Below are 14,907 nucleotides of genomic sequence, written 5' to 3'. Positions count from 1 at the left end.
CTTGTCCTCTTAAAGATGAAGGTGATTTTAAAAGTTTGGTTAATAGACATCAGGTCTCATTAAGTGTAACGTCTTAAAAATGTTCATTGTTTCAATTTTATTTAATTTTATAAATATATTTGGAATAGAAAGTGGACATTTGCAGAAGGCAGAAGGACTGATGTTCAGATCTACTATGGTAACAACAAAAAGAAAAATGTTATAAACCTAAAAGTAATAAAGCTGGTAGTGTTAAGAGGACATAATAAAGAAACAAAAAGAGTATTTCATGCATTAACATAAGAGGCGAGCAAAGCCAACAACAGTGGTAGATAGAGGTAACCTTTCCATGATTAATTAAGATTAATAAATCTAACATTAAATAATACCTGCTGGGGACATCTCAGCTAAATAAAGCCTTCAATAATTCCTTAAATATAAAATAATAGAAGCATTAGTGTTCTCTGTTTATAATTTTGCAATTCATATTCACTGTGATGAATGGTTCTTAGGATTATTCCTATCTACTAACTATTATTCAAAGTAACCCAAATTTTTCATTTCAATACTGGTCTACCTTATCGGATACTTGTCATTATTACTAGGGAAATTTTAATTATAGCTCTTATGATTTTTATAACATGAATAAAGAAGCCATTTAATAAATTCAAAATCTACATTCTCATATAAAGAAAACACATATTAGTTAAAATAATACTTAGCATGTTCAGTGAGAATGCAAAATATTAAAGATAAATCATACAAAGTTTGGAGATTTTATCATCTGTGTATACACTGTTTTCATTTTACATATCAAATTGCTGCAAAATGTCATACCATATCTGTCCAAATGAAAGAATCACTTAGCATTGACATACTTAACACATATATGGGGCAAAAAGAAGTTTTAGAACTTGGTAAATGTCTTCTAAAAATTTATAAATGGAAGACCTATTTTTCTATTGGTGATGTATTACTAAAGAATTGTGTCAGCTATTTTAAAAGTTATTCTTTAACATAATAAAAGTTGTCATATTCTATAAGACAATTGTACAAAAATGACAAGTTGGACCAATTAAGATAAAGCAAGTTAAAAAAAAGATAAAGTAAATTCAATGAAATTTAGGTGAAGTTTCTGCTGAATATCTATCATTAACATATCTTTCATGTTTTTTGATTAGCTATAGCATTTCTGAATATCTATACTGCACTTTCTCCATTAGTAATGGTCAGTGAAAGGGCTATAAAAATGGACCACGTTATAAGAAAAATCAATCAGCTAATATTATTTTTTATACATTATAGACTTAAACTGTTTAAAAATTATTTTATATTGTATCATAAGGAATCCATATATATGCTTGTTCCGTATTCCAGGTGCTAACAGAAACCATACTCAGTGTTGTATGTTTTCAATTACAATCTATTGTCTCATTAAAATACCAGGTTTTGGAGTATTGGTTGTGGTGGTGTTGGTGCTGGTGCTGGAACTGGTGTGTGTGTGCTTTTCACTTGTTTTGCCATTTTATTGTGCTTTCTGTGAAAAAGTTCTCCAATCCATGATGATATTAGCTGCAATCTGCAAAATATCAACATTCCCATTAATCTCTGAATTCTGAATCCCATTCATCAGATTTTCTGTTCCATCTCTGTTATCATCTTTAGCTTTAAGTAAATGTCCTTTTGGTCTCGTATAGTTTTAGGCACATTCTTCATAGGTGCCTTGTCTCTTTTATAGTCCCATCAATTATTTATCTTGAATGTAGCCAACAGGTGTGTCTTCAGTTTCAAGGTAGAAGACTAGCATCCTTTAAAAAATATTATTAATCATTTTATTGGGAATGATTACAGATATTTTAACAATCCATAACTCAACAAGATCAAGCATAATTTTATAATTGCTGCCATCATCATTCTAAAAACTTTTTTGTCTTCTTGAACTCTTTAATATCAGCTCCCCTTTAGTCCCTCCATGAACAGTTATTGTCATATTATACATTATTACTATTTTATTATTTTTATGCCATGTCTTATACCATCCAGTATATCCATAGACCTCAACTCTGTTTTTCGTTCCCCTGGAGGGGGCTTATACAGCCAGCATTGCTATCATTTTCCCCTTCTCCTCCTTCCCCATCCACCCTCTCTCTGTACCCTCAGGGATCCATTTCACCCATTACTATTTCTAGAGTTTTTATGTCTGTTGGATTTCATGCATCAAACTATCTTAATTATGCAAGTGAACTTAAGCTGGTCCAACCAGATTAATGAGGTAAAACTAAGACCATAATAGTAAGAAGAGGAAATATTAAAGGACTAGAGGATAAGTATGTGTTTCATCAGTGCTATACTGCACCTAGATGTACCATTCCTTCCAGGTAGCCCTTCTGTTACCGGTGTATTTTGGGTCTCCACTTTGTCTATGCTGCTTCATGTCAATTCAATTGATTGTTCTAAAACTTCTGGAATGTATTTTTGTCGACACCTCATGATCACACAGGCTGGTGTGTTTCATCCATGTGACATCTCTTAAAAAACAACAAAGAGGTTTTATTAGGACCTAATCCAGACATCATGCCATAGTTCAATCATGTCAAGCAGTGTTGTACAAGCACTATCACAATCAGATTCAAAACATTCTCTTTCTTCCTGTACCCCTTGATATCAGCCCTGTATTATCCTCCAAACGCACAGGTACTCGCACACACACACACACACACACACACACACACCACACATCCCTCCTCTGCTTACCTCCAAGGTATCCTTCTTCTAGTTTTTGTCTTTATAAATTCATCCATCCCCGTTTTCATATACCTAAAAGCATAGAAAATTACATTTAAAAGAGTAAAATACATTTAAAAGAATACAGAGATAAATCGCTCTCTGGAGGTCAGCCCCTCGCTCTCTCCCTTCACCTCTCAGAGCCACTGCCATTGGATCCACTAGACTGCACTCATCGGACTGTGATCTTCCTGCAGTTTGCATCAGTACATGTGGCTGGGTGAGTCTCAAAGAAGGACTTATGGACCAGAATCAGATGTATGAACTTGACTTGGGCTGGGCTGGTTTCTCTTACACATACCTGAGTGTCACTGGATTTGTTTCTCTAGTCGAACCAGCCTAACACACTCTGCAAGTCAGATTTATCAGTTTAATCTATTGTAGTAGTCTCTACAATACTCTCTGTCTGACCACCAGGTCATCCCCACCCCTAAATTGTGGTTAGAAGACAATAGCCAGAGGTTTATTCCTTTGTGTAGATTGTGCAAATATACATTAGGTTCCTACTGTCTTCCATAGACGTCTGCTCACCAGAATCTCAACATTTAAGTTCTGATACGATTCAGTTATTCAGACTGGGATTATATAATTTTCAATCATTGGATCACAGATGTTGCTAAGATTTTTCAATTTGGACTTAGTTGACATCTCACTTAAATATCTGCTTGTTTGAAAACAAGCCATTAAGAGCTCCCACACTATTCTTTCTGATAACCAGCTACCATCTAATTTTTTTATCATACTTTGCTATAGCACCCATATCTTCCATGTTTCCTTCATTAGAGTAAGTATCAAACATGGCCACTTCATAAGAACAAATTGTTCTTAGATAGAAGATAGGATTAAGTAGGAGCCCCGAATCCACTGCTGTGTGCACAAGGCCGACATTCTTGATGTATACAACTCAGAGAGGACCTGATGCAAAGGGCTTAAGTGGAGAGCAAATGCTTTGAGAATGATTGGGGTATATGGTTATGTGTCGATCATTGCAATCAGTACCCCTCTCTCCCTTCCTCTCCTCCCCCCCTTTATTCCTCCCCGCCTTTATCCCTCCCTTCTGGTATAGCTATTCCCACACTTGTTCCTAGATTCTGTGTGTTGTGAGCTCTCACCTCTTATATATTCCTGTGTATATGTTCCGGTCTAGTCTGAATTGAGAAGCAGTACTGGGGTCATGATAGTGGAGAGTCAGGGCGCCTCAAGGATCCAGAGGATTATTGTGTGTTTCATTGATGTTTTACCGCACCCTGGTTGACTCATCCCTTCCCTGTGGCCCTTCTGTGGAAGGATTGTTCCACTGTCTAGAGAGGGGCTTTGGGTCTCTGTTTCACCCCACCTCAATCTCAACCATATGATTTGTTTGGTTTTTGCTTGTTATGGGTCTTTTGAAGCCTATTACCTGCCCTCAATGACTCCTCGTGATCACACTGATGGTGTACTTCTTCCTTGTGGGTTTGTTGCTTCTCTGCTGAATGGCCACTTGTTTAACTTCAAGCTTCTAAAATCCAGACACTATATCTTTTAATAGCCAGGCACCATCCACATTCTTCACATTTGCTTATGCACCCATTTTGTCTTCAGTGATTGGGTCAGGAGGGTGAGCATCTCAGAATGCCCATATGTTAGAACAAAGTGTTCTTCTATTGAGGGAGAGTATGAGCAGAGGCCTGAAGTCCATCCACTGCCACAGTGTATTGCCATACAATTATATGCATATAGGTCAATACCTCTATTTGTGTGGATAAATATATTCACACATGTATGTCCCTATGCTTATATGCTTCCTAAGTCCTTTCTCTGTTTCCTTTGAACTTCCTCCTGCCCACCCTCACTTTCCCCCTATTTCCACCCTTAGAACTTTCTCTTAGCTAGTTTTCTGTTGCTCCAAACCCTCAGGATCTCTAGCTCCTCGTTGTTGTTGACTCTAATACCCTAGTTGTTTCTCTGTGTATGGTGCTGCTTGCTCCCTGCACCCTTCTGCCACCACCCTTAACCCCCAATTCCTTGCTGCATTCTCCTGAGGCTTGCTTTCGATGCCTAGCTTATGTAAGTAGGCAAACCAACTATGACAAACCAACTAGACCAAAAAGAAAAAAAAAAAGGAAAACAAAAGATTTAAAGAAGGAGAGAAAATAAAAAAGAAAGAAAAGATTTTTTTTAAAAAAAAGGACAAAATATACACATAGTTCCAGGTCTGTTCCCTGACTCTCATGACAATCTCCCCACTGACTACAGGGGATCTCCCCCTCCCAGCCTGAAGTCCATTTGGGGGTCTCTTCAGGGGCTTCATAACTTTCCTTTGCTTCAGTTGCTGATCTATTATTTTTCCCTCTTGGTTTTCCCCAATCTGGGAGGTTCAGACCGCACTACCTCTCCACCATGTGACCCCAGAATTGTCCTCTGTTGCAGTGTGCTCCAGTTAAGGGGACAACATGACATGAGCTGTTGTCAGCCCCACAGTCCCCTCTGTGTCCCAGCCACTCCCTGCAGGATGTCATCCTTGGGCCTGGCGTGCCAGCCTGGGTGCTTTCCAGCTATCCCTTTGTCTTCTTCTTCCTGGTCTGCTTCCGTGTGGGTGTGGCATGCTGGCCACTCTCTACGACCTGTAGATTTAGTGATGTTCTCTGTCACCCATATTTCTAGGGATGGGGTCAGTTTGTCTCTTTTCATGCGCTCCTCCCCATGGCCACATTCCCATCGTGGTTTGGTACACTGTGGTAGGGTCTGTGTGTCTACTTCCAATTCTGTGGAGAAAAACAATTATCTTCCCCTGGGTGGGTGAGTGCCCTATTCCCCCTGTCGCCATCTCCTTATTGCCTCCCCTCCTTTTCTTCCTTTTCCATCCTCCAATTCCACTTATTTGTGTTGGAACTACATGTACCTCCTTGAGGTTGGTCTCACCTCCTCCCAACTCTTTGTCCCCCTACCCAAACATTGTGATATAGATGGCTTCTCTTCTATGCCTACTGTGCTGATTACACTTGCCTCAGGGAGCTCATGCTGTACTTCTGTGATGGGCTGACCTCACTGAACATAATATCCTCCAACTCTTCCCATGAAATAACATGTTTCATGTGATCATCAGTGCATAGTGCTCCATTGTGTTTATATGCCAGCTTACTGATCCACTCATCTATGGATGAGATTTGGGTTGTTTCCAAATCTGTGATTGTGAATTGCACAGCAATAAACATTGAAGTGCTGACAATTGGTTGTGGTTTCTTCATTACCTCTTCTGGGTATAGGCCCAGTAGAGTGTTAGCTGGGTCATAGAGTAGTTCAATTTCCATTTAAAAAATTCCCCAACTCTCTTTCCATAAAGACTGTACATATCTACAAGAGCACCAGCAATGGAGGAGAGTTCCTATCTCACCACATCCCCCCGCCCCCAACATTTGTTGCTCTCTAGTTTCTTGATTTGGGCTAGTCTCAAGGGTGTTGGATGGTATATCATGGTTGTTTTGACTTGCATCTCTCTGATAGTTAGTGATCAGAAGCATTTTCTCTTATGTTTATTGGGCATGAGGGTCTCCTCTTGAGTGAACCATCTTTGCAGTTATTTTTCTCCCTTCTTCAGGGGGTTAACTGTTTTTCTATTTTTTCAGGCAAGGAGAATATTGTAGAATTTTGTAATAAACCCTTTGTCTGTGTGTCATTGCTAAAAAAAACCTCTCTCAGTCTCTGGGCTGCCTTGTTACCCTCTTGTTGAAGTCTTTTGACGCACACAAGTGTTTTACTTAGTAAATCCCACTTGTCGATTTCACTTTCACCTGTGTGTGTACCTTTCCCTATCGGAGTTAGCCTTGGTATTCCCAGAGCCAAGGTTCTTAGGTTTGTCCCAATTCCTTCACTAATGGTCCTGATGATTTGGGGGTTTACTTCTAGGTCCGTAATCCACCTTGAGTTTATTCTTGTGCATGGAGTGAGGTGAACATCTTGTTTCATTTTTCTACATGTGCATATCCATTGTTTCCAGCATGACTTGTTATATAGAGCATCTGCCTGCCATTTTATGTCTTGGGTGCCCTTGTCGAAGATCAGTTGTCTATTCACTGATGGTTTTATTTCTGGGTTTTCTGTTCTTTATGCCAGTACCATGCTCTTTTGATGCCTGTGGCTGTGTAGTAAGTGTGAATGTCAGGTAAAGCAAGCCCTGACTTTGTCCTTTTTCTTGAAAAGTTCTCTGGGCTTCTTCCTGCTCCATATGAAATTGATAGTCAGTTTTTCTAGTTCTTTGAAGAGGGTTGTTGGTATTTGAATCAGGATTGCATTAAACTTATAAAGTGCCTTGAATATGATTGACATCTTTAATATATTAAGTGTTCCAGTCCATGAACATGGGATATTCTTCCATTTGTGGAAGTTGTTTTTGGTTTCTTGTAGTTTTCCTTGTATAGATTTTTTTTGTTCTTTTGGTCAAATAAATCCCTAGATAATTATTTGTTCCTGGTGAAGGGTACTGCTTCTTGATCTCTTCCATGGTCTTGTACTATGCATGTAGCAAACTAATTGACATTTTTTTGTTGGTCTTGTATCATGCCACTCTTCCATATTCCTCTATTGCTGTCAGTATTCCCATTGCGGAGCTTTTGGCATTTTTAATGTACAGAATCAGGTAATCCATAAATAGCAATAATTTCACCTCATTCTCTCCCAGATGGATACCTGTAATGTCTTTATGGTGTTTTATGTTGCTAGCTAGGACCTCCAGTACAATATTAAATAGAAGTGGGGAAAAGGACATCCTTGTTTGGTCTCCTTTTTTAATGGGATTGATTTTGTCTTTTCTCCATTGAGTATGATGTTAGCTGTCTGTTTTTCATAGATAGCTTGTATTAATTTGAGGATTGGCCTTCTATTCCTGTCCTCATGAGTGTCTTAATTAAGAATGGGTGTCATATGTTGTCAATTGCTTTTCTGCATTTATCAACATTATCACATGATTCTTATACTTTTCCTTATCAAATGGTGTTTAATACTAATGGATTTTTGGATGTTGAAGCATCCCTGCATCCTTGGGATAAATCCATGCTTTTGCATTCTATTGGCTAATATCTTGTTAAGGATTTTTGCACCGATGTTCATTAGAGAAATAGATCTGTAGTTCTCTATTCTTATGGGACCCTTGCCCTGTCTGGGTATCAAAGTTATACTGGCTTTGTAAAATGAGTGTGGTAGTTTGCCATTCTCTTTTACAATCTGGAATAGTTTGTGGAGGATCAGTTCAGCTCTTCCCTGGATGCTTTGTAGAATTCTCCTGTGAAGCTGGTCCGGGAGATTTTTAAGTTGGTAGCCTCTTGATACCCATATTCATTTCTTCTTCTGCTATGGGTTTTTCTAGGCTCTTGACCTCTATCTAGGACAGTCTAGGGAGGGACTGTTTTTCCAAGTATTTGTCCATATCTTCACATTGCTGAATTCATTAAATACTTTCATAGTACTTTGTGATTATCCTTTTAATCTCATTGGAGCTGAAGTGATTCCCCCTGTTTCATCCCTCATCCTGGCTATTACTGTTTGCTCTTTTCTTTCTTTGGTTAGGTTTGCCAGTGGTCTGTCCGTTTTGCTCATCCTTTCAAAGAACCAGCTTTGCTGCATTGATCTTTTGCATCATTCTCTTGTCTTCCCGCTCATTCAACTCTGCCCTGATTTTTATTGTTCCCTTCCTTTTGCTATTGGAGGGTTGGTTTTGTTGACTGTCTAATAGCTGCTGGAGTTGGCTGAGAGTGCCTTGGTTGTGAGTCTCTTTCCCTTTTTCATATAAGCACCTATTGTTTTTATGCTCCCTCTGATAGCAGCCTTTGTCGTATCCCATACGTTTTGGCAAGTTGTTTTTCATTCTCATTAATTTCTAAAAACTTTCTCAGCTCCTCTCTAATCTGGGCCAGTACCCACTCATGTCACAGGAGTTCATTATTCATCCTCTAAGTGTTTGCTCCTGTTTTCCTAGTCATCCTTTGTGGCATGGTGATGCAAGAAAGGCATCTGAGTAACCTCTATGTGATTGACTTTATTCAGGTTTGTCTTGTGTCCCAGCATTTGGATGACTTTCAAGTATAAGTCATGAGCGCTCAAAAGGAATGTGAAATTAGGTGTGTGTTTGGATGGAGAGCTCTATATATGTCTATCGCATACAGTCGCCTCATTGTATTGAGTAACTCTATAGCCACAAAAGCTAAGCTTCTTCCCAATGATCTATCTTTCTCTAAAAGTGGTGTATTAAAGTTACCTACTAAAATTGCTGAATCTGTGATATCTTTTTGAATGTTTTGAATAGTTTGACAAATTACGCAGGCCTCTCATTAGACACATATATATGTATTATATTCACTGGCTCCAGGTTAACTGATACTTTGAGCATTATATAGTGCCCCTCCTTATCTATTTTGTATGGTTTGGACCTTGAGGTTAATTTTGTCTGAGGTTAGAATTGCCACACCTGCTTTTTTTAAGTTGCAATTTTCCTGTTATATTTTCTGCCAGCCTTTTATTCTAAGTTTACTTTTGTCTGCAAGCTTAAAATGTTTTGGGTTATATATTCCCAGTTCGCCTGTAAGCCTTTTTATTTTAGTGTAGGAATCGATACCATTGACATTTAAAATTATTATCATGCTCTGTGGATTCATTGTTGTCATCTTGTGCCTTTTGTCTTGAGTCTTTTCCTATCTTCCTTGATATCATTATGCTGTGTCTTTGTAAGGGGCTTCTTTATGGCTCTCTTTTCCCTCTGAGGCCATGGTATCTTGGTGCTTGTTATTGGCTCATTAGCTTCTGGTTGGAGTTGGGCTATATGGTATTCTCCTGCTTGTGTTTGGTTGATGCTGATCTTCTAGCCATAATGAGTCAGCCATGATCTTCCACTGTGTTGAGTGTCCTACAGCCTATTCTTTGAGATTTTCCTTATTCTGGAAGACCCTTATCTCTCCTCCTATCTTAATAGATAGCTTGGCAGGGACCAGGATTCTTGGGCATGTGTTTTGTTTTTTAGTTCTTTCAGCTTTTGGAAGAGGTTACTCCACTCCCTCCTCCTCTTCACGGTTTCTGCTGATAGTTCTGAGCATATTCTTACCTGAGAGCCATTGCATGTAACTATCTTCCTTTCTCCTGCTGCTCTTAGAATTTTCTCTTTTCCCTCAAAGTTGGATAGTTTAACTATTTTATGCCTCGGTGAGTTCCTCCTAGGGCTTAGTCTAATTGGTATCCTCTCTGCTTCCTGTATGAGTGACTGTTTTCTTTCATTAAGGTCAGAAAGTTTTCTTCCAAGAATGCCCTTGTTAGGTAAGCTGTCAACTTTTTCACCATGTCTTGTTCCATTAGGCCAATAATTTGGATGTTACTCCTCTTCATAGTATCTGTCATTGACATCAGGTGCCCCCTGCCTCTTTTATTGTCTTCTTTGACTTCCTTTCTGGTTTGCTAAGGTCAGGCTGATTGTCTTTGAGATAACTGATCTTTTTTTTTTCCTCCTCTAGTCTACTTCTGAGATCTGTGATCTTGTGAGTACCTTCTGTTACATCATCTGTTAGCTCCTGTATTTCCCTTTGGTGCATGGACTTCATCCCCTCTACCTCTATCACTGCATCCTTATTCTGTGTACCTTCCCTCGTCTCCTGTATTACACCAAGAAGCTTTCTGAAAATTTATTTTTGTGGCAGATCCACGTCTGATTTTTCTGTCATTAGCTCTGCTGTTGAGATTTGTCTCTCTTGCTTTCTTGTTAGGAGCGATGTGGTGTGCTGTAGTTTACCTGGCATATTGTAGAGCTGGCACCATATTTCTGGGAGACCCAGGGGCTCTGAGCACTTTCTCTGCGTGACTGGAAACTGTTTTTAAGGGCTGCTGGTGGTGGGTTTGAATGCTGTGTAGGGAAGGCCAGTGGCACCTCAGTGGTCAATGGTGATTGGGGCCCTCAGAGGAGTAGAGTGGGGATAATGGCTGTGTGTATGCCTGTGGGTCGGTTTGGTTTGGGTTGTTGGGCCCAATTTGCAGCCTTTGTTATTATTATTTTGTATTATTTTAGGCCCTTAAACGATGCAAATGATGGAGGTGACCTCACTGCCACAGGAGAGGGTGTTGAGCAAAGGCAGGAGCATCTCCACAGCTCCTGGTGCTGTTGCCGGTTGAGAGCTGCCATAGGGTGGGAGCTGTGGGTACTGGTGGGGCCAGCTTTGGAGAACTCACTGTGACTGCTGGATAGCAGCAGGTACAGTGATAGGACTTTAGGGGCCAATGTGCTAGTCGTGGACACATTTGGGTCTAAGGTGTTATGGTCAGTGTAGGCCAGTTAGCTCCCTTAGCTGGATCGGGGATTCCTTGGGTTACAGAGCTTGATTAGATTTTTGGGAAAGAAGCCCTTTGCACCAGGGATGTACTTTCCTCTGTTCTGCTCATGCAGGATGGGAGGACATGGGGAGCTGGTATCTGCCCTGTCAGAGAAGTGGCTTGTTCCACGGTTCAATGCGCCAGACAGGGATGATCTTGAACGCTAGGGGAAGTTGCATGCACCTCATAGGCTGAGTTGGGCCCTGATGTTTACTATTTGTGCTGCCAGAGAAGTAGATTGCACTGGGGTTCAGTGCATGGGGTAGTGGTGCCCAAGCAGAGGTGGCCTGCGCTGCTGTGGGAAGTTGCATGCATCTAGTGGGCTGGGTTGGACCTGGGCAGCTACTACCTTCTCTGCCAGAGAAATGGTTGTGCTGCTGTGCAGGCCGCAGGGTGGTGGTTGCCCAGGCAGGGACAATCTATACCTTTGGGGGAGTTGTGCATGCCTAGTGGGCCAGGTTAGGCCTGCGCAGTTACTCTCTTTGCTCTCAGAGAAGTGGCTTGTGCCATAGTGCTGCCTGCAGAGTAGTAGGTCCCCAGGCAGGGATGATCTGCACCACTGTGGGAAGTTACACAGTGTGTCGCATTTGGCCCAGGCATCTACTACCTCCACTGCTGGAGAAGCGGCTTGTCCTGTGGTGCAGCCCGTAGGGTGGTTGGTGCCCAGCCAGGGACGATCTGCGCTGGTGGCAGAAGTGAAGTGGAGCGCCGTGCTGCTCAGACTGGGAGAGGGGGTGTAGTTAGGAGCCTGCTGCTGGCAATATATCGGGCAGGATGTGGCAGGAATCACTCGGTATGGAATGGGAGGGGCTGGGGTTGCAAGCCAAAGTCCCCTGGAAGTGGCAGGTGCCATGCCCTGTTGACCCAGCAGCTGCAGCTGCACAGGGATGGGGGTGTCCCGGGTACTGGTGCATGTAGCTCACACAAGCACAGGTAATCAAACTTACTTCAGGTCAGCTTGGGGCCCTGGGTGGCTGCTGGGAGGCACCAAAACTTGGAAGTGAAATTGCTCCTTTGTGGAGAGAGGGGATCATGGGACAAGGGATCAGCTCCCCCTGAGGGATACCCCACGAGGACAGGTGCTAGGTGGTAGTCAAGTTGCAGCTTTGGAGAGCTCATTGCCACAGCCGTCCATTTACCGGGGTGGTGACCAAGCCTTGGAGTGGGGGCGGGGGGGGGGGGGGGGGAGAGGGCACTGGTGGTTGGCAGCCAGCAGGAAATCCCTGATATAAGGGCACAGATCTCTGGGGCCTTGGAGCCAAGTAGATGCAGGGGAGTGCTGCCTCCCAGACAGGGTTGGGGTGGGCGTGGGGCACCTTGGGTCTTCTTGGGGATTTTTCCTCACCTTTGCCCTCCTGGACACCAGGCTCACCGTTCTCTGTGGAGCTCCCGATATGGGCTGTTTACCTAGATGCCGTCTGGGGCTTCTCCTACACATGTATTACTTTCACACTTGTTGCTCCTCCATTTTACCAAACATGATGTCCTTCTCCAGACTGGTGTCTTCCAAGGCAGATCAGTTTGCCCTTTAAACAGCTGTGTTAGTCCGGGTAAATTAGGAAAACAAATCCAGAGAAACTCAAATGTGTAGGAGAGAACTTCGTATCAAAGAGCAATTATACATTATGAAAATGTCCCAGCTCAGTCCAGATCATATCTGTAAGTCCAATATTAACTCATATATCTGATACCAGTCTGTAAATTCCTCTTCAGACTCACGTAACACATCCAATGATGCCAAGTGGGCCAGTGGGTAAAAAGTATTATGGATTCAGTGGTGGTGGAAGCATCTTAGCTCTGGCAGGAGTCTCCATGTTGATGCTCCAACTCCAGGGCTCTAGGAGAGCTCCATATGTCCTGTCAGCGGGAAGATGAATGAGAGTGCATGTGTGTACTGGCCTCCGGGGAGCTATTTATCTACATGGTGACTCCAAATGAGGTCATCAAGCTCCGATCTGATTGACAGGCTAGACTGCACCCCTTCACAAGTTGACAGGAGATGATGATGTTACTGCCACAGCAGCCCGTGGTACTTTCAATATTCTTTGCTAGTACGATCATTCACATGCAAGATGGCACTGACCTCTTAAGTTTACCTTATTTGTTGTCCAACTTTGACATGCATATGAGGCAATTGAAAACACTGCGATTAGGTCAGACACCCCTTCCTCCTCAGAGCATCATCCTTGTTTCTCAACACTCTAAAGAGGTCTTTCGCCAAAGATTTACTCAATGAAACTGGTCTCTTGATCTCTTGACTGCTGCTTCAATAAGCATCGAATGTGCATCCAAGCCAAATAAAATAATTTTTTACATTTATCATGATGTAACTTATGAATCTATTTGCAAGGATTTGGGCCTTCTGTGCATTAAATCATAATCCACTCTGTAGGATGAAAACTTGATCTTCCTCAGCAAATGCTTCAAGTCCAACTCACTCCCCAAAACTAGGTTGTGACATCTGCATATGACAGGTTGTTAGTAAACCTTCCTCCAACCCTGATGCCACCTTGTTCTTCATATAATCCACCCTCTCTGATGATTTGCTCAGCATCCAGATGGAATAAGCATAGTGAGATGATATAACCCTGAGGTAAACCTTCCCTGATTTTAAACCAGGCAATATTCCCTTGTTCAGTTTGCACAACTGCCTCTTGAAACATGTATAAGTTCTGCATGAGCATAATGAAGTGTTCTGAAATTCCTATTGTTCTCAAAGTGATCCGTATTTTCTTATGATCCAGAGTCCAGTACCATGACATAGTCAATAAAACACAAGTAAATATCTTTCTGGTATTATTTGCTTTGAGCCAAGATGCATCTGATAAGCAAAAATGATAATTAAAAGAAGAAAGGTATCTCATGTCCCAGCACTTCTTTTTAATTCCTTATTTAATATGCCATTATTAAAATATTTGCATTTTCACTTTTCAGATGAAATGCGTTGTATATTGAAATCTGCAGGAAAGTATCAAGATTTAAAACAAACTGTGATAGTTAGCAATTATGTTGGCTACCTATTCCTGGCCTCGGCAGGTTTCCACCTGTCAACCAGGTAACAATCTGATGATGCCTCGTTGGGGATGTGGCCTTTTTATAAGGAAGAAACTATGAACCTACCTTCCGTGCTCTTTTCCCCTTCACCTTATTCCTTGCCTTGCTGGGACTTCAATGGGGCTCTATGTATCCCTCTAGGGATTTCCATTATCTTTATATCAATGACTGGTCTTGTATCAATTCACTGGTCTTTGATCTTCCTGCTTCCTGAGTCATCTTTTGGTATCATATATCTGCAACGACGTGACTCTGAAGAGGCCTCAGACTGGCATTGGACGTACTGACTTGAGTTGAACATGCCTGAGGTACCTTCTTGATGTAAACTTGCAGCTTCATATAAAGTTCTTTCTGGTACATACATGACTGTCCCTGGTTTGTTTCTCTAGACAATCCCACCTAACACTGAAACAATAAATTGAAACAAAGTAAAAACTAGATTATTATGGTACAAGAAATCACACAGCAAAATTCCAGTTTCCTTATATCCAGCAGTTCCTCAAATCAAATTTTCTATAGGTATATTTTCCGCATCTGTCAATTCATCCACTGATAAAATTGCATTGTTAGTCACCACCTTTTCGTTACTGGAGCTGCAGTACACGCTAACCTATCCTCTGCCTCCTACACTATGTTCTTAAGCGTAAACATGTAAAACAAAGGCTTGATAAATAAACTCTTTGAATCATCTGGCTCATGCATTAAAATAATTTAATGTATCAAATTGACTTTAAAACCAATTTAAGTTTACTATCCAAGCACACAAAT

The sequence above is a fragment of the Tenrec ecaudatus genome, chromosome 2 (assembly GCF_050624435.1).
Source record: "Tenrec ecaudatus isolate mTenEca1 chromosome 2, mTenEca1.hap1, whole genome shotgun sequence".
In the NCBI taxonomy this organism is placed as follows: Eukaryota; Metazoa; Chordata; class Mammalia; order Afrosoricida; family Tenrecidae; genus Tenrec; species Tenrec ecaudatus.
This window is presented reverse-complemented; position numbering follows the sequence as displayed.